Raw genomic sequence first — 22,643 nt, 5'->3', positions numbered from 1 at the left:
AGAAAATCACTGACAAGTCTTAAATATCACCTGGGACATCCACTCTAAAATATCACCTGGGCCAGCCAGTCTTAAATATCACATGGGCCAGCACAGGTGAAACACCTTCCGACTAACGTACTGACACCAATCAGTGTGCCCTACGTGCTAACCTGCTAACATGCTACCTAGAAATATAAATAAAAAAAACAAAACCTGTATCAGTCTGCCTGTGGACATCACCAGGCAGTAAATTAGTTAATAGGCCAATAACAGCTAGTTTTCAGTATTGCCCTCCCCACTCAGACCAATCCCAGACAGTCAAATTGCTCTTTGCTAATCAGCTATTTGTGTTTCTCTTTGACCATTTTAATTGAAAACAATCACAGTAAGGTACTTAATTGTTACCCAGAAATGATTTGATATACAGATAAAAACGTCTGATTTGGGCCTTTATTAACAAAATATCTCTCTCTCTTTCTAAAATAGATCATATTCTGTGTAACATGGACTTTCACTGTGCCAATTTGAAGTCTTTCGTTGCCTATAATATAGACACCCCGCCATTTCATCGCAGCTAAAGCACAATCAAAGTGGTCTTAACAACAGCACCCTATTCACTACATAGTGCAGGTGTTTTAACCAGAGACGTATGTGCCCTGGTCAAACGCATTGCATTATGGGAGGAATAACAGTGCCATGTCTGACACAGCCGTCGACTTGCAACCGTTCACATCTTTCACAAGCGGAGACAGCTCAGACCGCACAGAGAAGGAAGAGACAAGATGCTTAACAAGCAGATTTCCTTTCAGTGTGAGACTGAAAGGGATTTAAAGTCCAAAAAGATGTTCCTGTTAAAATTACCTCGACATCGTCCTCTATCCAGCCCTACTGTACATCAGTGTTGAGTCTCCTCATCACAACGTCCTCTCTATCCGGCCCTACTGTACGTCAGTGTTGAGTCTCCTCATCACAACGTCCTCTCTATCCGGCCCTACTGTACGTCAGTGTTGAGTCTCCTCATCACAACGTCCTCTCTATCCAGCCCTACTGTACGTCAGTGTTGAGTCTCCTCATCACAACGTCCTCTCTATCCAGCCCTACTGTACGTCAGTGTTGAGTCTCCTCATCAGAACGTCCTCTCTATCCAGCCCTACTGTACGTCAGTGTTGAGTCTCCTCATCACAACGTCCTCTCTATCCAGCCCTACTGTACGTCAGTGTTGAGTCTCCTCATCACAACGTCCTCTCTATCCAGCCCTACTGTACGTCAGTGTTGAGTCTCCTCATCAGAACGTCCTCTCTATCCAGCCCTACTGTACGTCAGTGTTGAGTCTCCTCATCAGAACGTCCTCTCTATCCAGCCCTACTGTACATCACTGCTCTGTACTAGACTAACAGACTGTACATTAGAAATATGTACATTAGAACTATTGATTGTCCTAATAGAGCTAATGAAAAATTAGAATAATTCCATAATGCGTTGTGTTGAACGCGAACCAAAACGGGAAGGTGACACAGCTCAACAGGACAGGACAGGACAGGACACAGACTAACAGGACAGGACAGGAAACAGCCCAACAGGACAGGACACAGCCCAAAAGGACAGGACACAGCCCAAAAGGACAGGACACAGCCCAACAGGACAGGACAGAACACAGCCCAACAGGACAGGACAGAACACAGCCCAACAGGACAGGACAGGACACAGCCCAACAGGACAGGACAGGACAGGACACAGCCCAACAGGACAGGACAGGACACAGCCCAACAGGACAGGACAGGACAGGACAGGACACAGCCCAACAGGACAGGACACAGCCCAACAGGACAGGACAGGACAGGACAGGACACAGCCCCAACAGGACAGGACAGGACACAGCCCAACAGGACAGGACACAGCCCAACAGGACAGGACAGGACACAGCCCAACAGGACAGGACACAGCCCAACAGGACAGGACACAGCCCAACAGGACAGGACAGGACACAGCCCAACAGGACAGGACAGGACAGGACAGGACACAGCCCAACAGAACAGGACAGGACACAGCCCAACAGGACAGGACAGGACACAGCCCAACAGGACAGGACAGGACACAGCCCAACAGAACAGGACACAGCCCAACAGAACAGGACACAGCCCAACAGGACAGGACACGGCCCAACAGGACAGGATACAGCCCAACAGAACAGGACAGGACACAGCCCAACAGGACAGGACACAGCCCAACAGAACAGGACACAGCCCAACAGAACAGGACACAGCCCAACAGGATAGGACACAGCCCAACAGGACAGGACACAGCCCAACAGAACAGGACAGGACACAGCCCAACAGGACAGGACACAGCCCAACAGGACAGGACACAGCCCAACAGGACAGGACACGGCCCAACAGGACAGGATACAGCCCAACAGGACAGGACAGGACACAGCCCAACAGGCAGGGCTGCTGTAGGAGAGGGCTAACTTACTACACATTACTCTACCTTCCCTGTTCCCTGGAGCACACACACACACACACACACACACACACACACACACACACACACACACACACACACACACACACACACACACACACACACACACACACACACACACACACACACACACACACACACACACCCACACACACCAACGCACACACCAACGCACACACCAACACACACCAACACACACACCACACACACACACACAGCCGCAGAAACAGCCAACTAACAGTGCTCACTATAACAAACCGGCAAAGCTTAACAGTATTTTTAGCAACATTATTACATGTGGTCGCCATGGCAGGAAGAATCAGCAACACGTTTTCTCAGGACAAGTCAAAATAATAACCCAGTCATCGACTTGATTGCCCGGACATGCGTCTGAATCGCAAATGGCACCCTATTTCCTATGTAGTGCGCTACTTTAGACCAGAACCCTATGGTGACTGGTTACAAGTAGTGCACTAGAGTATAGAGAGAATAGGGTGCCATTTGGTTCACTCCTGGACTTGATTGTGACTTATGGCCACTATCACTAAGCGGGTCCAACTTTATATTAAAATGTGATATTGGCTGTGTGTAGATATACAACAGCAGGCACAGTGTAACTACAGTGCAGGTGCTATTTATTTATTTAGATCCCTAATTAGGCTAGCTGGTACATTTACATTTTAGTCATTTAGCAGACGCTCTTATCCAGAGCGACTTACAGTAGAGTGCATACATTTTTACATACTGAGACAAGGATATCCCTACCGGCCAAACCCTCCCTAACCCGGACGACGCTATGCCAATTGTGCGTCGCCCAACGGACCTCCCGGTTGCGGCCGGCTGCGACAGAGCCTGGGCGCGAACCCAGCCCATCCTGGGCGTGAACCCAGAGACTCTGGTGGCGCAGCTAGCACTGAGATGCAGTGCCCTAGACCACTGTGCCACCCGGGAGGCGCAGCGGCAACAACTACTCGTCCTGAGATCTGCTTATATTACTACCATATCGCTACTGTACATAGTGTTAGTACCTCTCAAGGGTTAGGGGGTTAGTGGGAATGACTAATCCAAAAAGGGTTTAACATATTTATTTTTAGAAAACAATCCTTTGTGAGTTAAAAACATAGGGCCAGTTTCCCAGACACATAGGGCCAGTTTCCCAGACACATAGGGTTTGTTTCCCAGACACATAGGGTTTGTTTCCCAGAGACATAGGGTTTGTTTCCCAGACACATAGGGTTTGTTTCCCAGAGACATAGGGTTTGTTTCCCAGACACATAGGGTTTGTTTCCCAGAGACATAGGGTTTGTTTCCCAGACACATAGGGTTTGTTTCCCAGAGACATAGGGTTTGTTTCCCAGAGACATAGGGTTTGTTTCCCAGACACATAGAGTTTGTTTCCCAGAGACATAGGGTTTGTTTCCCAGACACATAGGGTTTGTTTCCCAGAGACATAGGGTTTGTTTCCCAGACACATAGGGTTTGTTTCCCAGAGACATAGGGTTTGTTTCCCAGACACATAGGGTTTGTTTCCCAGAGACATAGGGTTTGTTTCCCAGACACATAGGGTTTGTTTCCCAGAGACATAGGGTTTGTTTCCCAGACACATAGGGTTTGTTTCCCAGAGACATAGGGCCAGTTCCCCAGACACATAGGGCCAGTTTCCCAGACACATAGGGTTTGTTTCCCAGACACATAGGGTTTGTTTCCCAGAGACATAGGGTTTGTTTCCCAGACACATAGGGTTTGTTTCCCAGAGACATAGGGCCAGTTCCCCAGACACATAGGGCCAGTTTCCCAGACACATAGGGTTTGTTTCCCAGAGACATAGGGTTTGTTTCCCAGAGACATAGGGTTTGTTTCCCAGACACATAGGGTTTGTTTCCCAGAGACATAGGGCCAGTTCCCCAGACACATAGGGCCAGTTTCCCAGACACATAGGGCCAGTTTCCCAGACACATAGGGTTTGTTTCCCAGACACATAGGGCCAGTTTCCCAGACACATAGGGCCAGTTTCCCAGACACATAGGGCCAGTTTCCCAGACACATAGGGTTTGTTTCCCAGAGACATAGGGCCAGTTCCCCAGACACATAGGGCCAGTTTCCCAGACACATAGGGCCAGTTTCCCAGACACATAGGGTTTGTTTCCCAGACACATAGGGTTTGTTTCCCAGACACATAGGGTTTGTTTCCCAGAGACATAGGGCCAGTTCCCCAGACACATAGGGCCAGTTTCCCAGACACATAGGGCCAGTTTCCCAGACACATAGGGCCAGTTTCCCAGACACATAGGGTTTGTTTCCCAGACACATAGGGTTTGTTTCCCAGACACATAGGGCCAGTTTCCCAGACACATAGGGTTTGTTTCCCAGACACATAGGGTTTGTTTCCCAGACACATAGGGCCAGTTTCCCAGACACATAGGGCCAGTTTCCCAGACACATAGGGCAAGTTTCCCAGACACATAGGGCCAGTTTCCCAGACACATAGGGCCAGTTTCACAGACACATAGGGCCAGTTTCCCAGACACATAGGGCCAGTTCCCCAGACACATAGGGCCAGTTTCTCAGACACATAGGGCCAGTTTCCCAGACACATAGGGCCAGTTTCCCAGACACATAGGGCCAGTTTCCCAGACACATAGGGCCAGTTTCCCAGACACATAGGGTTTGTTTCCCAGACACATAGGGCCAGTTCCCCAGACACATAGGGCCAGTTTCCCAGACACATAGGGCCAGTTTCCCAGACACATAGGGCCAGTTTCCCAGACACATAGGGCCAGTTTCCCAGACACATAGGGCCAGTTTCCCAGACACATAGGGCCAGTTTCCCAGACACATAGGGCCAGTTTCCCAGACACATAGGGCCAGTTTCCCAGACACATAGGGCCAGTTTCCCAGACACATAGGGCCAGTTTCCCGGACACAGATTAAGTCTAGTCCTGAACTAAAAAATGCTTTCAATGGAGAATCTCCTTCGACAGACTTTTTAGTTCAGGAATGGCCTTAGTCTCTGTCCGGGAAACCGGATCATAATATTGAGTTGAGGGGAAACAGACACCTTTAAAAACTATTTACTGACAAAGTTATTTTTTTAAATGAAAAAAAGTGTAGAGGGTTGCACGACAACACAAAGGATTACTATGACAAGGCAAAAAAAACAAGGTTTATTTTTGTAAGAGGCTTTTGTTGACTGATTATGACACACTGGAGTGAGCATCAGTGGGCTATTGTTTAATAGACCATGTGACCTGACGGAAGACAGAAGGTAGTGACCCGGAAGAAGTGTCGGAAATGAAGTCTGACTGCTGACAGAGAGAGAGAATTAACACCAGACAAAGGAGCGGAATGACAGTTGGTCACCCACATGTTTTCAAAAAGAAGACAAATAAACTGACTCACCCTCGAAAATAATTAGAGAAGGGTTTGTTTGAACAGTAAATAACTTGTCACAATGATTTCTCTGAAAATAGGGACAAGAGTAGAAACATCTAATAGGAAAAGCTATACAGCACAACTTACTTTTTTTACAATTAGTTCTCTGATTTCAGTGATCCAGATCTCTATCTCTGTTTCAGATGTTTCTCTCGGTTTCAGTGATTCAGTAGACAGAGTGATATAGTCTTCGACATGGTCAAGTGCTGCCTTCATGTGAAATGCGATGTATGAACTGATTTTTATTTTATTTACGGAGACTATAGGTAAACAATATCAGTCTTCTTTGAAATTAACTTACTGTAATTAAAATATCAAAACTGCTCTGTGTGGCTTAAAAAAGAGGTCATTAAAATAGAAATGATTAAATTCAGTATCCACAACATCAACAGTTCAGTTTGACTCCAGAACAAGAGCATCCGTTACATTAAAGCTAGAAGTACTTAGTTGCTACATCCCATTAAATTAATAAATTATACCCATTGATTCTTGAAGAATATTACTCAAAAATGCCTCATGAGTTTAGCTCAACTGTCGTACCCCATCAGAACCCAAAATATAAATATATGTTTTTGCAGACGCTCTTATCCAGATCGACTTACAGTAAGTAGTGAGTTCCTACATTTTTATACTATTTTCCGTATTGGGTCCCCTGTGGGAATCAAACCCACAACCCTGGAATTGCAAGTGCCATCCTTTACCAACTGAGCCACATGGGGACCACAAAACATTAGGAACACCTGCTCTATCCATGACCTAGACAGACCAGGTGAATCCAGGAGATCAGCTATGATCCCTTATTGATGTCACCTGATAAATCCACTTCAAATCAGTGTAGATGAAGGGGAGGAGACAGGTTAAAGAAGGATTTTTGAGCCTTGAGACAATTGAGGCATGGATTGTGTATGTGTGCCATTTAGAGGGTGTAGGGGCAAGACAAAATATGTAAGTGCCTTTGAATGTGATATGGTAGCAGGTGCACTGTTGATCTGTCTTGAGTGTGTCAAGAACTACTATTAATTTCCACAAAGTTTGCTGCTTCAGTGTCTTTAGAATTTTTGTCAGATGTTACTATGGAATACTGAAGTATAATTACAAGCATTTCATAAGTGTCAAAGGCTTTTATTGACAATTACATGAAGTTGAGGTCTTTTTCAGACCTCTGCAATCCCCCCTGACATGCTGTCAATTAACTTCTTTGATATAGGGGTGTCACGTTCCTGACCTGTTTTCTTTTGTCTTGTATTTATTTAGTTGGTCAGGGCGTGAGTTGGGTGGGTTTGTCTATGTGTGATTTTCTATGTTGGGATTTTGTGTTCGGCCTGGTATGATTCTCAATCAGAGGCAGCTGTCAATCGCTGTCCCTGATTGAGAATCATACTAAGGCAGCCGGGGTTTCACGTGTGTTTTGTGGGTGTTTGTATCTCGTGTCAGTGTTCGTGCCACACGGACTGTTTTCGGTTTTGTCGCTTTCGTTGTTTATTTGTATTTGTAAGTGTTCAGTTTCGTTTTGATTCAATCAATATGAGCACTAACCACTCTGCGTTTTGGTCTGACCCTTACTCCTTCTCCTCATCCGAGGCGGAGGAATTAGACAGCCGTTACAAGGGGGCAGCATTTTCACTTTTGGATGAATTGCGTGCCCATAGTGAATTGCCTGCTACTCTGTCCCAGATGCTAATATATGCATATTATTATTACTATTGGATATAAACACTCTGAAGTTTCTAAAACTGCTTGAATGATGTTTGTGAGTATAACAGAACTCATATGGCAGGCAAAAACCTGAGAAAAAATCCAAACAGGAAGTGAGAATTCTGAGACTGGTCAATGTTCAACTCATCGCCTATTCAATTCCCTGTAAGATATGGATCTGTTTGCACTTACTACGCCTTCCGCCTTCCGCCTTCCACTAGATGTCAACAGTCTGTAGAACGTGGAATGAAGCCTCTAGTGTGATGTGGGGCCAGGTGGGAGGTGTTTCAGTCATTGGTCTGGCAGAATGCCAGTTCCTGGTTACGCGCTTTCCTCATGATATCGCCTTGCGTTCCATAATTTCTACAGTCATGAAGGAATGCTCCGGTTGGAACGTTATTGGATATATATGATAACAACATCCTGAAGATTGACTCTCTACTTAGTTTGACCAGTTTATTCAAACTGTTATATAACTTTTTGAAGTTTTCGTCCGAGTTCGCCTGCATCTAGGCATCTGCATCGAGGTATTTCCAAGATGGCGTAGCAGTCGGACGTGTGTTTGTCTTGTCCCGTCTTGTCCCGCGTAAATAGTCCTCGTATTTTTCGTATACATTTCGTATATATTTTAATTTCACTTTCCATCTAGGAACTGAATATACATTCCTACAACCCGCCTCACCCAATGTGGTACGGATCTGCTATTTTTTTTTATACTTTAGAACCGTAACCCCATTCAGAAGCTAGCCAGATAACTAGCTACTAGCTAGTAGTCAGTTAGCCACTGCTGCGGTCTTCACCCTTAACTCGGACACCAGCCAGCTTCAGCTCGGGCCAATACCTGCCAGTCTGCAGGCGCGATATCAACCCAGAGCATATAGGACTGCTTTTTCTCTACCACATCACCGGATTCTTGACGCAAGCTCTGGACAATTACACCGGATCATCGCAGCTAGCTAGCTGCAACCGAGTGGCTACTACTGGCTAACACCTCTGTCCCGAAACAAGCACCAGTTAGCCTTGAGCTAGCCTCGAGCTAGGCCCAGCTGCCGGCTAGCCGAAGAGGTCTACCAGCGAATTCTTGGACTACAATACCTCTTTTGCCAATTGGACTGGACCCTTTATTGCCGACACGGAGCCCCGCCGATCCATCACGACTGGTCTGCCGACGTAATTGTCCGAGGTGTTTTCAACAGGCTTTTCCATTGCGACGTTTCCGAATACCCATCTGCTAATCATTAGCTGTCTTATCGGCTGCTATCTGAATAGGTATATCGGACAATTTAAAAAAAATTCTTGGGTCACTTTATCTATTTTGCCAATTGGATCGATCCCCTCTACCACACGTAACCCCACTAATCTACCGACGGAAACGCACAAGGTGAAAAAAATTATAAAAATAAATAAATAAATGAATAAAATAAAAATAGACCTCCATCCTATGTTATCTTGCTACCGATAGCCAGCTACCCGGCCAGCTGTCTGGATCGCCGTGACCCCAACCAACCTCTACTCACTGGACCCTTATGATCACTCGATTAAGCATGCCTCTCCTTAATGTAAATATGCCTTGTCTATTGCTGTTCTGGTTAGTGTTTATTGGCTTATTTCACTGTAGAGCCTCTAGCCCTGCTCACTATATATCCAACCTTTCAGTTCCACCACCCACATATGCGATGACATCACCTGGTTTCAATGATGTTTCTAGAGACAATATCTCTCTCATCATCACTCATTACCTAGGTTTACCTCCACTGTATTCACATCCTACCATACCTTTGTCTGCACATTATTCCTTGAAGCTATTTTATCGCCCCCAGAAACTTCCTTTTACTCTCTGTTCTAGACGTTCTAGACGACCAATTCTCATAGCTTTTAGCCGTACCCTTATCCTACTCCTCCTCTGTTCCTCTGGTGATGTAGAGGTGAATCCAGGCCCTGCAGTACCTAGCTCCACTCCTATTCCCCAGGCACTCTCTTTTGATGACTTCTGTAACCGTAATAGCCTTGGTTTCATGCATGTTAACATTAGAAGCCTCCTCCCTAAGTTTGTTTTGTTCACTGCTTTAGCACACTCTGCCAACCCAGATGTTTTAGCCGTGTCTGAATCCTGGCTTAGGAAGACCACCAAAGATTCTGACATTTTCATCCCTAACTACAAGATTTTCAGACAAGATAGAACGGCCAAAGGGGGCGGTGTTGCAATCTACTGCAAAGATTGCCTGCAGAGTTCTGTTTAATACTATCCAGGTCCCAAACAATTTGAACTTCTACTTTTAAAAATCCACCTCTCTAAAAACAAGTCTCTCACTGTTGCCGCCTGCTATAGACCACCCTCTGCCCCCAGCTGTGCTCTGGACACCATATGTGAACTGATTGCCCCCCATCTATCTTCAGAGCTCGTGCTGCTAGGCGACCTAAATTGGAACACCCCAGCCATCCTACAATCTAAGCTTGATGCCCTCAATCTCACACAAATTATCAATGAACCTACCAGGTACCACCCCAATTCCGTAAACACGGGTACCCTCATAGATATCATCCTAACCAACTTGCCCTCCAAATACACATCTGCTGTTTTCAACCAAGATCTCAGCGATCACTGCCTCATTGCCTGCATCCGTAATGGGTCAGCGGTCAAACGACCTCCACTCATCACTGTCAAACGCTCCCTGAAACACTTCAGCGAGCAGGCCTTTCTAATCGACCTGGCCGAGGTATCCTGGAAGGATATTGATCTCATCCCGTCAGTAGAGGATGCCTGGATATTTTTTTAAAATGCCTTCCTCACCATCTTGAATAAGCATGCCCCATTCAAGAAATTTAGAACCAGGAACAGATATAGCCCTTGGTTCTCTCCTGACCTGACTGCCCTTAACCAACAGAAAAACATCCTATGGCGTTCTGCTTTATCATCGAACAGCCCCGGTGATATGCAACTTTTCAGGGAAGCTAGAAACCAATATACACAGGCAGTTAGAAAAGCCAAGGCTACCTTTTTCAAGCAGAAATTTGCTTCCTGCAACACAAACTCAAAAAAGTTCTGGGACACTGTAAAGTACATGGAGAATAAGAACACCTCCACCCAGCTTCCAACTGCACTGAAGATAGGAAACACTGTCACCACAGACAAATCCACTATAATTGAGAATTTCAATAAGCATTTTTCTACGGCTGGCCATGCTTTCCACATGGCTACCCCTACCCCGGTCAACAGCACTGCCCTCCCCTCTGCTACTCGCCCACGCCTTCCCCATTTCTCTTTCTCCCAAATAGAGTCAGCTGATGTTCTGAAAGAGCTGCAAAATATGGACCCTTACAAATCAGCCGGGCTAGATAATCTGGACCCTTTCTTTCTAAAACTATCTGCTGAAATTGTTGCCACCCCTATTACCAGCCTTTTCAACCTCTCTTTCGTGTCGTCTGTGTCACGTTCCTGACCTATTTATGTTAGTTGTTATGTGTTAGTTGGTCAGGACGTGAGGTTGGGTGGGCATTCTATGTTTTCTGTTTCTGTGTTGGTTTTGGGTTACCTGGTATGGCTCTTAATTAGAGGCAGGTGTTTGGCGTTCCTCTAATTAAGAGTCATATTTAGGTAGGCGTTGTCACAGTGTTCGTTGTGGGTGATTGTCTTCCGTGTCAGTATGTATGTTCGTGCCACACGGGACTGTTGCGTTTGTTTGTTTCGTTTCGTTTCGATGTCGTCTGTTTCCTGTACGTGAGTTTATGTTTAGTTATGTAAGTTTATGTTCAGGTTTCGTTCTACGTCGTTTTCTTATTTTGTAAGTTTGTTAACCTGTTGGGGATGGGGGCGCTGTTTAGACTATTTATGCTAATGTGGCTAATTTTTTAAACGGCTTCCCACAAAATCCTTGATCGTACAATATGCATATTATTATTATTATTGGATAGAAAACAGTCTATAGTTTCTATAGGAGTTGAAATTTTGTCTCTAAGTGGAACAGAGCCCATTCTACAGCAATTTCCCTGACATGGAGTCAGATTTGAGAAACGTTGGCCACTTTTCTGAAGTCATTTAAACGGGCACTGTCGTTGCTATGACTATACGGACACTTCTTACGTCTTCCCCTGGATGCCTTTACGTGATGACGATTCCAACGGGCTCGATTGCTCGTTCACAGGCCCTACAAATGAAAAAAACCTTTAGCTAGCAAGTCTTTTCTTGCTGCGTAACGCGCGTGGAAGACACCGACCCTCTCCTGTTCCAAGCGTTAGTTTAGCCTGTTATATTTCTCCGGTCATCTTTTCACTCGTTATAGGAGTTACAAACATCACAAAGTAGTTAATTTAAAGCGTTTTATAGCAATTTATATCCGTTTAGTGCGATTTTGGGACATTTATTTTTGCAACGATGTGAAAAGTTGGGCACGCTTTTCAGTTCATCCCGAACGTAGTTGACATTTCCACATGGCAAGAGGACAGCTTTCCACCAAAAGACGATTTCTCCCAAGAAAGGATCCTTTGCCCAAGATACTGATGGAAGAACAGCTCAAGGTAGGACATTTTTATTATGATAAATCGTGTTTCTGTCGAAACATTTTAGTGGCTTAGGACGCCATGTTTTTTGACGTAGCTTCGCTTGGCGCAAACAGTATTGAAAAGTAAGGATAAATTAAAAAATGTAATAACGCAATTGTATTAAGAATTAAATTGTCTATCAATCCCTGTCCACCCTATATTTTTTAGTCACGTTTATGAGTATTTATGTATAAGAGTAGATCACTGTCTAAGTGGCGCAAGGACATTTTCTTTACCAGCTTGTCTACATTTCACATTGTCTAACCATGATTTTGGTGGCTAAATATAAACATTTTCGATCAAACTGTATATGCATGTTGTAATGTGATGTTACAGGAGTGTCATCGGAAGAATTCTGAGAAGGTTAGTGAAAAAATTAATATCTTTTGGCGATGTTGACTTTTATCGCTCACTTTGGCTAGAATCAATGCTGGGCTGCTAATTGCTATGTGCTAAGCTAATATAACGATTTATTGTGTTTTCGCTGTAAGACACTTAGAAAATCTGAAATATTGTCTGTATTCACAGGATCTGTGTCTTTCGATTCGTGTATGCTGTGTATTTTTACGAAATGTTTGATGATTAGTAGTTAGGTAAACACGTTGCTCATTGTAATTATTCTAGTCCATTTGTGATGGTGGGTGCAATTGTAAACTATGCCATATACCTGAAATATGCACTTTTTTCTAACAAAACCTATCCCATACCATAAATATGTTATCAGACTGTCATCTAATGAGTTTTTTTGTTGGTTAGGGGCTATAAATATCTTAGTTTAGCCGAATTGGTGATGGCTACTGGTGTTGGTGGACAAATAAAAGATGGTGGATTATGCTAATGTGTTTTTAGGTAATAGATGTACATCTTTACATATTGTGTCTTCCCTGTAAAACATTTTAAAAATCGGAAATGTTGACTGGATTCATAAGATCTGTGTCTTTCATTAGCTGTATTGGACTTTAATGTGTGAAAGTTAAATATTTTAAAAAAATATTTTTTTTGAATTTCGCGGCACTGGTTTTTCAGTGGGGGGGGGGGGGGAGTGCCGCTAGCGCCACGCTGATCCTAGACAGGTTAAAGTGTTTGTTTTCGTGTTGCCATCTTCATCGTTGTTATAAATAAAAAGATGGCTTATTTCCCGCAAGCTGCGTTTTGGTCTGAAGATCCTTCTCTCCTCACCTCATCCGAGGATGAGGAGAGCACCAGCCGTTACAGAATCACCCACCACGCTAAGACCAAGCGGCAAGGGAAAACTAAACGGAGTAAGGGACAGGAGAGAAAGGAGCAATGGACATGGGATGATGTATTGGACGGAAAGGGTTGCTACACTTGGGAGGAGATCCTGGCTGGTAGGGATCGCCTCCCATGGGAACAGGTGGAGGCACTGAGGAGAGCAGAGGCTACCAGGGAGAGGAACCGGAGCTATGAGGGAACGCGTCTGGCACGGAAGCCAAAAAAGCCCGTAAGTAATTCCCCAAAATTTCTTGGGAGGGGGCTAGGAGGTAGTGGGCCAAGGGCAGGTAGGAGACCTGCGCCCACTTCCCAGGCTTACCGTGGAGAGCGGGAGTACGGGCAGGCGCCGTGTTACGCAGTAGAGCGCACGGTGTCTCCTGTACGAGTGCATAGCCCAGTGCGGGTTATTCCACCTCCCCGCACTGGGAGGGCTAGATTGGGTATTGAGCCAGGTGTCATGAGGCCGGCTCAACGCGTCTGGTCTCCAGTGCGTCTCCTCGGGCCGGCATACATGGCACCTGCCTTACGCATGGTTTCTCCGGTTCGCCTACATAGCCCGGTGCGGGTTATTCCACCTCCCCGCACTGGTCGGGCAACCGGGAGTATTCAACCAGGTAAGGTTGGGCAGGCTCAATGCTCAAGAGTGCCAGTACGCCTCCACGGTCCGGTATTTCCGGCACCACCTCCCCGCCCCAGCCTAGTACCTACAGTGTCTACACTACGCACTAGGCTACCAGTGCGTATCCTGAGCCCTGTTCCTCCTCCACGCACTCTCCCTGTAGTGCGTGTATCTAGCCCGGTGCCTCCAGTTCCGGCCCCACGCACTAAGCTACCAGTGCGTCTCCAGAGCCCTGTACAAACTGTATCTTCTCCCCCTACTAATCCTGATGTGCTTGTCCTCAGCCCGGCGTCACCAGTGCCGGTACCACGCATCAGTTATAGAGTGGGCTTTGAGAATACAGTGTGCCCTGTCCCTGCTCCCCGCACTAGTAGGAAGGTGCTTATCCTTAGCCCGGTGCCTCCAGTTCCGGCACCACGCACCAGGTCTACAGTGCACCGTATCCGTCCAGAGCCATCCGTCTCCCCAGCGCCATCTGAGCCATCCGTCTCCCCAGCGCCATCTGAGCCATCCGTCTCCCCAGCGCCATCTGAGCCATCCGTCTCCCCAGCGCCATCTGAGCCATCCGTCTCCCCAGCGCCGTCTGAGCCATCCGTCTGCCATGAGCCTGCAAAGCCGCCCGTCTGCCATGAGCCTACAGAGCCGTCAGCCAGACAGGAGCCGCTAGAGCCGTCAGCCAGACAGGAGCCGCTAGAGCCGTCAGCCAGACAGGATCCGCCAGAGCCGCCAACCAGACAGGATCTGCCAGAGCCGCCAACCAGACAGGATCTGCCAGAGCCGCCAACCAGACAGGATCTGCCAGAGCCGCCAACCAGACAGGATCTGCCAGAGCCGCCAGCGAGCCATGAGCAGCCAGAGCCGTCAGAGAGCCATGAGCAGCCAGAGCCGTCAGAGAGCCATGAGCAGCCAGAGCCGTCAGAGAGCCATGAGCAGCCAGAGCCGTCAGAGAGCCATGAGCAGCCAGAGCCGTCAGAGCGCCATGAGCAGCCAGAGCCGTCAGAGCGCCATGAGCAGCCAGAGCCGTCAGAGCGCCATGAGCAGCCAGAGCCGTCAGAGCGCCATGAGCAGCCAGAGCCGTCAGAGAGCCATGAGCAGCCAGAGCCGTCAGAGAGCCATGAGCAGCCAGAGCCGTCAGAGAGCCATGAGCAGCCAGAGCCGTCAGAGCGCCATGAGCAGCCAGAGCCGTCAGAGAGCCATGAGCAGCCAGAGCCGTCAGAGCGCCATGAGCAGCCAGAGCCGTCAGAGCGCCATGAGCAGCCAGAGCCGTCAGAGCGCCATGAGCGTCGAGAGCCGTCAGCCTGCCATGAGCGTCGAGAGCCGTCAGCCTGCCATGAGCGTCGAGAGCCGTCAGCCTGCCATGAGCGTCGAGAGCCGTCAGCCTGCCATGAGCGTCGAGAGCCGTCAGCCTGCCATGAGCGTCGAGAGCCGTCAGCCTGCCATGAGCGTCGAGAGCCGTCAGCCTGCCATGAGCGTCGAGAGCCGTCAGCCTGCCATGAGCGTCGAGAGCCGTCAGCCAGCCATGAGCGTCGAGATTCGTCAGTCAGCCATGAGCTGCCCTTCAGCCTGAAAAGGCTAGATACCCAGAACTGCCCATCAGTCCAGAGCTGTCTCTCTGTCCGGAGCTGCCTTTCAGTCCGGAGTTGCCCCTCTATCCTGATCTCCCTCTCTATCTTCATCTACCTCTATATTCTTATCTATCCCTCTGTCTTGATTTATCTCTCTGTCCCGGTGTTGTCCTTATTAGGTATGTTATTAAGAGGATTTTGTGGGGGAAAAAAGAGGGTGGACATTCTTGGAGGGAGGAAGCTAGGATGGATTATGGTGGGGTGGGAACCGCGCCCGGAGCCTGAGCCACCACCGTGGTTAGATGCCCACCCAGACCCTCCCCTAGACTTTGTGCTGGTGCGTCCGGAGTTCGCACCTTGTGGGGGGGGTAATGTCACGTTCCTGACCTATTTATGTTAGTTGTTATGTGTGTTAGTTGGTCAGGACGTGAGGTTGGGTGGGCATTCTATGTTTTCTGTTTCTGTGTTGGTTTTGGGTTACTTGGTATGGCTCTTAATTAGAGGCAGGTGTTTGGCGTTCCTCTAATTAAGAGTCATATTTAGGTAGGCGTTGTCACAGTGTTCGTTGTGGGTGATTGTCTTCCGTGTCAGTATGTATGTTCGTGCCACACGGGACTGTAGCGTTTGTTTGTTTCGTTTCGTTTCGATGTCGTCTGTTTCCTGTACGTGAGTTTATGTTTAGTTATGTAAGTTTATGTTCAGGTTTCGTTCTACGTCGTTTTCTTATTTTGTAAGTTTGTTAAAGTGTTTGTTTTCGTGTTGCCATCTTCATCGTTGTTATAAATAAAAAGATGGCTTATTTCCCGCAAGCTGCGTTTTGGTCTGAAGATCCTTCTCTCCTCACCTCATCCGAGGATGAGGAGAGCACCAGCCGTTACAGTCTGAGATTCCCAAAGATTGGAAAGCAGCTGCGGTAATCCCCCTCTTCCAAGGGGGGGACACTCTTGACCCAAACAGCTACAGACCTATATCTATCCTACCCTGCCTTTCTAAGGTCTTCGAAAGCCAAGTCAACAAACAGATTACCGACCATTTCGAATCCCACCATACCTTCTCCGCTATGCAATCTGGTTTCAGAGCTGGTCATGGGTGCACCTCAGCCACGCTCAAGGTCATAAACGATATCTTAACCGCCATCGATAGGAAACAGTACTGTGCAGCCATATTCATTGACCTGGCCAAGGCTTTTGACTCTGTCAATCACCACATCCTCATCGGCAGACTCGACAGCCTTGGTTTCTCTAATGATTGCCTCGCCTGGTTCACCAACTACTTCTCTGATCGAGTTCAGTGTGTCAAATCGGAGGGTCTGTTGTCCGGACATCTGGCAGTCTCAATGGGGGTGCCACAGGGTTCAATTCTTGGACCGACTCTCTTCTCTGTATACATCAATGATGTCGCTCTTGCTGCTGGTGAGTCTCTGATCCACCTCTACAAAGACGACACTATTCTGCATACTTCTGGCCTTTCTTTTGACACTGTGTTAACAACCCTCCAGGCGAGCTTCAATGCCATACAACTCTCCTTCCGTGGCCTCCAATTGCTCTTAAATACAAGTAAAACTAAATGCATGCTCTTCAACCGATCGCTGCCTGCACCTGCCCGCCTGTCCAACATCACTACTCTGGACGGTTCTGACTTAGAATATGTGTACAACTACAAATACCTAGGTGTCTGGTTAGACTGTAAACTCTCCTTCCAGACTCACATCAAACATCTCCAATCCAAAGTTAAATCTAGAATTGGCTTCCTATTCCGCAACAAAGCATCCTTCACTCATGCTGCCAAACATACCCTTGTATAACTGACCATCCTACCAATCCTCGACTTCGGTGATGTCATTTACAAAATAGCCTCCAAAACCCTACTCAATAAATTGGATGCAGTCTATCACAGTGCCATCCGTTTTGTCACCAAAGCCCCATATACTACCCACCACTGCGACCTGTACACTCTCGTTGGCTGGCCCTCGCTTCATACTCGTCGCCAAACCCACTGGCTCCAGGTCATCTACAAAACCCTGCTAGGTAAAGTCTTCCCTTATCTCAGCTCGCTGGTCACCATAGCAGCACCTACCTGTAGCACGTGCTCCAGCAGGTATATCTCTCTGGTCACCCCCAAAACCAATTCTTCCTTTGGCCGCCTCTCCTTCCAGTTCTCTGCTGCCAATGACTGGAACGAACTACAAAAATCTCTGAAACTGGAAACACTTATCTCCCTCACTAGCTTTAAGCACCAGCTGTCAGAGCAGCTCATAGATTACTGCACCTGTACATAGCCCATCTATAATTTAGCCCAAACAACTACCTCTTTACCTACTGTATTTATTTATTTTGCTCCTTTGCACCCCATTATTTCTATCTCTACTTTGCACCTTCTTCCACTGCAAACCAACCATTCCAGTGTTTTTTTTTTACTTGCGATATTCTATTTACTTCGCCACCATGGCCTTTTTTTATATTTTTATTTATATATATATTTTATTTGCCTTCACCTCCCTTCTCACCTCATTTGCTCACATTGTATATAGACTTATTTTTCACTGTATTATTGACTGTATGTTTGTTTTCCTCCATGTGTAACTATGTGTTGTATGTGTCGAACTGCTTTGCTTTATCTTGGCCAGGTCGCAATTGTAAATGAGAACGTGGTCTCAATTTGCCTACCTGGTTAAATAAAGGTGAAATAAATAAATAAATAAATCTGCACAAGCGTTTGGACATGGGCACTAAACATGCTAGCAAAAGGAGCTACTTAGACATAAGTAATGGACATTATCGAACAAAACAACGATTTATTGTTGTACTAGGATTCCTGGGAGTGCATTCTGAGGAAGATGATCAAAGGTAAGGGAATATTTATGATGTAATTTCGTATTTCTTTTGACTCCAACATGGCGGAGAAATGTTATTATTTTTGAGCACCTTCTCAGATTATTGCATGGTGTGCTTTTTACGTAAAGTTTTGGGGGAATCTGACACAGCTGTTGCATTAAGTGTATCTTTAATGCTATGTAAAACATGTATCTTTCATCAAAATTTATGATGAGTATTTCTGTTATTTGACGTGGCTCTCTGCAATTTCCCCGGATATTTTGGAGGCATTTCTGAACATGGCACCAATGTAAACCGAGATTTGTGGATATAAATATGCACATTATCGAACAAAATATAAATGTATTGTGTAACATGATGTCCTATGAGTGTCATCTGATGAAGATCATCAAAGGTTAGTGATTCATTTTATCTCTATTTCTGCTTTTTGTGACTACTATCTTTTGCTGGGAAAATGGCTGTGTTTTTCTGTGGCTATCTACTGAGCTCACATAATCGCTTGGTGTGCTTTCACCGTAAATCCTTTTTGAAATCAGACATGTTGGCTGGATTCACAACATGTGTAGCTTTAATTTGGTGTCTTTCAAGTGTGATTTCATGAAAGATTAATTTTTATGATAATATATTTGAATTTGGCGCGCTACATTTTTTCTGGCTTTTGGCCAAGTGGGACGCTACCGTCCCACATATCCCAGAAAAGTTAACAGAAGTTCTTCTACAGAGCTATCAGTGCATTCAACTAACGTAGGTAGATACAAAACACAACCTGAACACTGTTCACAACAGCACCTAACGTAGGTAGATACAAAACACAACCTGAACACTGTTCACAACAGCACCTAACGTAGGTAGATACAAAACACAACCTGGACACTGTTCACAACAGTAACTAACGTAGGTAGATACAAAACACAACCTGAACACTGTTCACAACAGTAACTAACGTAGGTAGATACAAAACACAACCTGGACACTGTTCACAGCTTCAACTAATGTAGGTAGATACAAAACACAACCTGAACACTGTTCACAACAGCAACTAACGTAGGTAGATACAAAACACAACCTGGACACTGTTCACAACAGCAACTAACGTAGGTAGATACAAAACACAACCTGGACACTGTTCACAACAGCAACTAACGTAGGTAGATACAACCTGAACACTGTTCACAACAGCAACTAACGTAGGTAGATACAAAACACAACCTGGACACTGTTCACAACAGTAACTAACGTAGGTAGATACAAAACACAACCTGAACACTGTTCACAACAGCACCTAACATAGGTAGATACAAAACACAACCTGAACACTGTTCACAACAGCAACTAACGTAGGTAGATACAAAACACAACCTGGACACTGTTCACAACAGCAACTAACGTAGGTAGATACAAAACACAACCTGGACACTGTTCACAACAGCACCTAACGTAGGTAGATACAAAACACAACCTGGACACTGTTCACAACAGTAACTAACGTAGGTAGATACAAAACACAACCTGGACACTGTTCACAGCTTCAACTAACGTAGGTAGATACAAAACACAACCTGAACACTGTTCACAACAGCAACTAACGTAGGTAGATACAAAACACAACCTGAACACTGTTCACTACTACATACTACAATAAGTGAGACCTTCTTCCAAAATAACAGTCTACGTTGCTTGAACCTGTGATAATCCCAAGTATCAAATAAAAGTCTACAACTAGGCCACCTGTAATAGCTGTTATCCGGAGATAAACCAAGCGAAAGGGTGTATACTGTGTACAACGCTGTGTTTCCTTTCCTCTCTGGTCTTTGGCACACAGTGTAGAAGACACATTAGCATGAGAATAGCTTCCACATGAAGGGACAGACCATCTGTCTGTCATCATCAAATATTTAAGATGTTTCAGATCAGTACCTCACATTTAGACCATCAAAACAGGAGAGAACTTCTTCTGTTCCTCTCAAGAGCTTCTTTCCATTATGCTCAAATGAACAACCAACCTGGTTTCTAAAAACAGATGAAGCAACACCTCATGGCACAAAACCCCATTTGACCTTGATGTGTGTACAGTTGTAGTCGGAATTTTAGGTTGGAGTCATTAAAACTCGTTCTTCAACCACTCCACACATTTCTTGTTAATTAACAAACTACAGTTTTGTCAAGTCGGTTAGGACATCTACTTTGTGCATGACACAAGTCATTTTTCCAACAATTGTTTACAGACAGATTATTTCAGTGGGTCAGAAGTTTACATACACTAAGTTGACTGTGCCTTTAAACAGCTTGGAAAAGTCCATAAAATGATGTCATGGCTTTAGAAGCTACTGATAGGCAAATTGACATAATTTGAGTCAATTGGAAGTGTACCTGTGGATGCATTTCAAGGCCTACCTTCAAGCTCAGTGCCTCCTTGCTTGACATCATGGGAAAATCAAAAGAAATCAGCCAAGACCTCAGAAAAACAAACAATAGTACGCAAGTATAAACACCATGGGATCACGCAGCCATCATACCGCTCAGGAAGGAGACACGTTCTGTCTCCGAGATGAACGTACTTTGGTGAGAAAGGTTCAGAACAATCCCGGAACAACAGCAAAGGCCTACAAACCTGACTCAGTTACACCAGCTCTGTCAGGAGGAATGGGCCAAAATTCACCCAACTTATTGTGGGAAGCTTGTGGAAGGCTACCCGAAACGTTTGACCCAAGTTAAATTATTTAAAGGCAATGCTACCAGAAACGAATTGACTGTATGTAAACTTCTGACCCACTGGGAATGTGATGAAAGAAATAAAAGCTGAAATAAATAAATCTCTCTACTATTATTCTGACAATTCACATTCTTAAAATAAAGTAACTGCTAACTGACCTAAGACAGGGAATGTTTAATAGGATTTAATGTCAGGAATTGTGAAAAACTGAGTTCAAATGTATTTGGCTAAGGTGTACGTAAACTTCCGTCTTCAACTGTATGTATTGATATGTAGATGTCACGGCTGTGAAAAGAAATAGACCAAGGTGTAGCGTGGTGAACGTACATTTTCTTTTTATTAGACACAAATGACGCTGAAGAAAACAATAAACACTACAAACACAAACCGTGAAGCTAAAGGCTATGTGCCCTGAACAAAGTAAACAACTACCCACAAAGAACAGTGGGGAAAAAGATACCTAAGTATGGTTCCCAATCAGAGACAACGATAGACAGCTGTCCCTGATTGAGAACCATACCCGGCCAAAACTTAGAAATAGAAAATCATAGAAACACAAAACATAGAATACCCACCCCCACTTCAGCCCTGACCAAACCAAAATAGAGACATACAAAGGATCTCTAAGGTCAGGGCTTGACAGTAGGCTATGTTTGGCGTTTTTAAATGTATGTAGTTCTGTCCTTGAGCTGTTCTTGTCTATGAAATGTTCTGTATGATGTCATTATGTTTTGTGTGGACCCCAAGTAGAGTCGCTGCTGCTTTTGCAACAGCTAATGGAGATCCTATTAAAATACCCCCCCAAAAAATACCAGACATCCCATAATTTCTCTGAGTGTCGTTGAAAAGTGTGTTTACATACTGTAATGGCAGAGATATTGATAATAAGCACTATTGGTTTATTTGTTTATTCAGATCCCCATTAACTGCTGCTTCAGTAGCTTCTGCCAAAGCAGCAGCTGTTATTCCGGGGGTCCACACAAAACATAAAGAATGAAAAGTAACAATACACTGATAGACAAGGACAAGGACAGACACACACATTTTACAATATGCAAGAAATACATCTAAAGAATAATGTGTGTGTGTGTGTGTGTGTGTGTGTGTGTGTGTGTGTGTGTGTGTGTGTGTGTGTGTGTGTGTGTGTGTGTGTGTGTGTGTGTGTGTGTGTGTGTGTGTGTGTGTGTGTGCCATTTCACAGTCCTTATTGTGCCATCTTGTGGTGTATGTACCCTCAGACGAACCATCAAAGAGGCAAAGCGTCAATACAGGATTAAGATTGAATCCTACTACACCGGCTCTGACACTTGTCGGATGTGGCAGGGCTCAAAGGGAAACCCAGCTGCGAGCTGCCCAGTGACGCAAGCCTACCAGATGAGCAAAATGCTTTTTATGCTCACTTTGAGGCAAGCAACACTGAAGCATGCATGAGAGCGCCAGCTGTTCCGGACGACTGTGTGATACCGCTCTCTGTAGCCGACGTGAGCAAAACCTTTAAACAGGTCAACATTCACAAAGCTACGGGCCAGACCGATTACCAGAACATATAC

Source organism: Salvelinus fontinalis, chromosome 3 (genome assembly GCF_029448725.1).
Source record: "Salvelinus fontinalis isolate EN_2023a chromosome 3, ASM2944872v1, whole genome shotgun sequence".
Classification (NCBI taxonomy): Eukaryota; Metazoa; Chordata; class Actinopteri; order Salmoniformes; family Salmonidae; genus Salvelinus; species Salvelinus fontinalis.
This window is presented reverse-complemented; position numbering follows the sequence as displayed.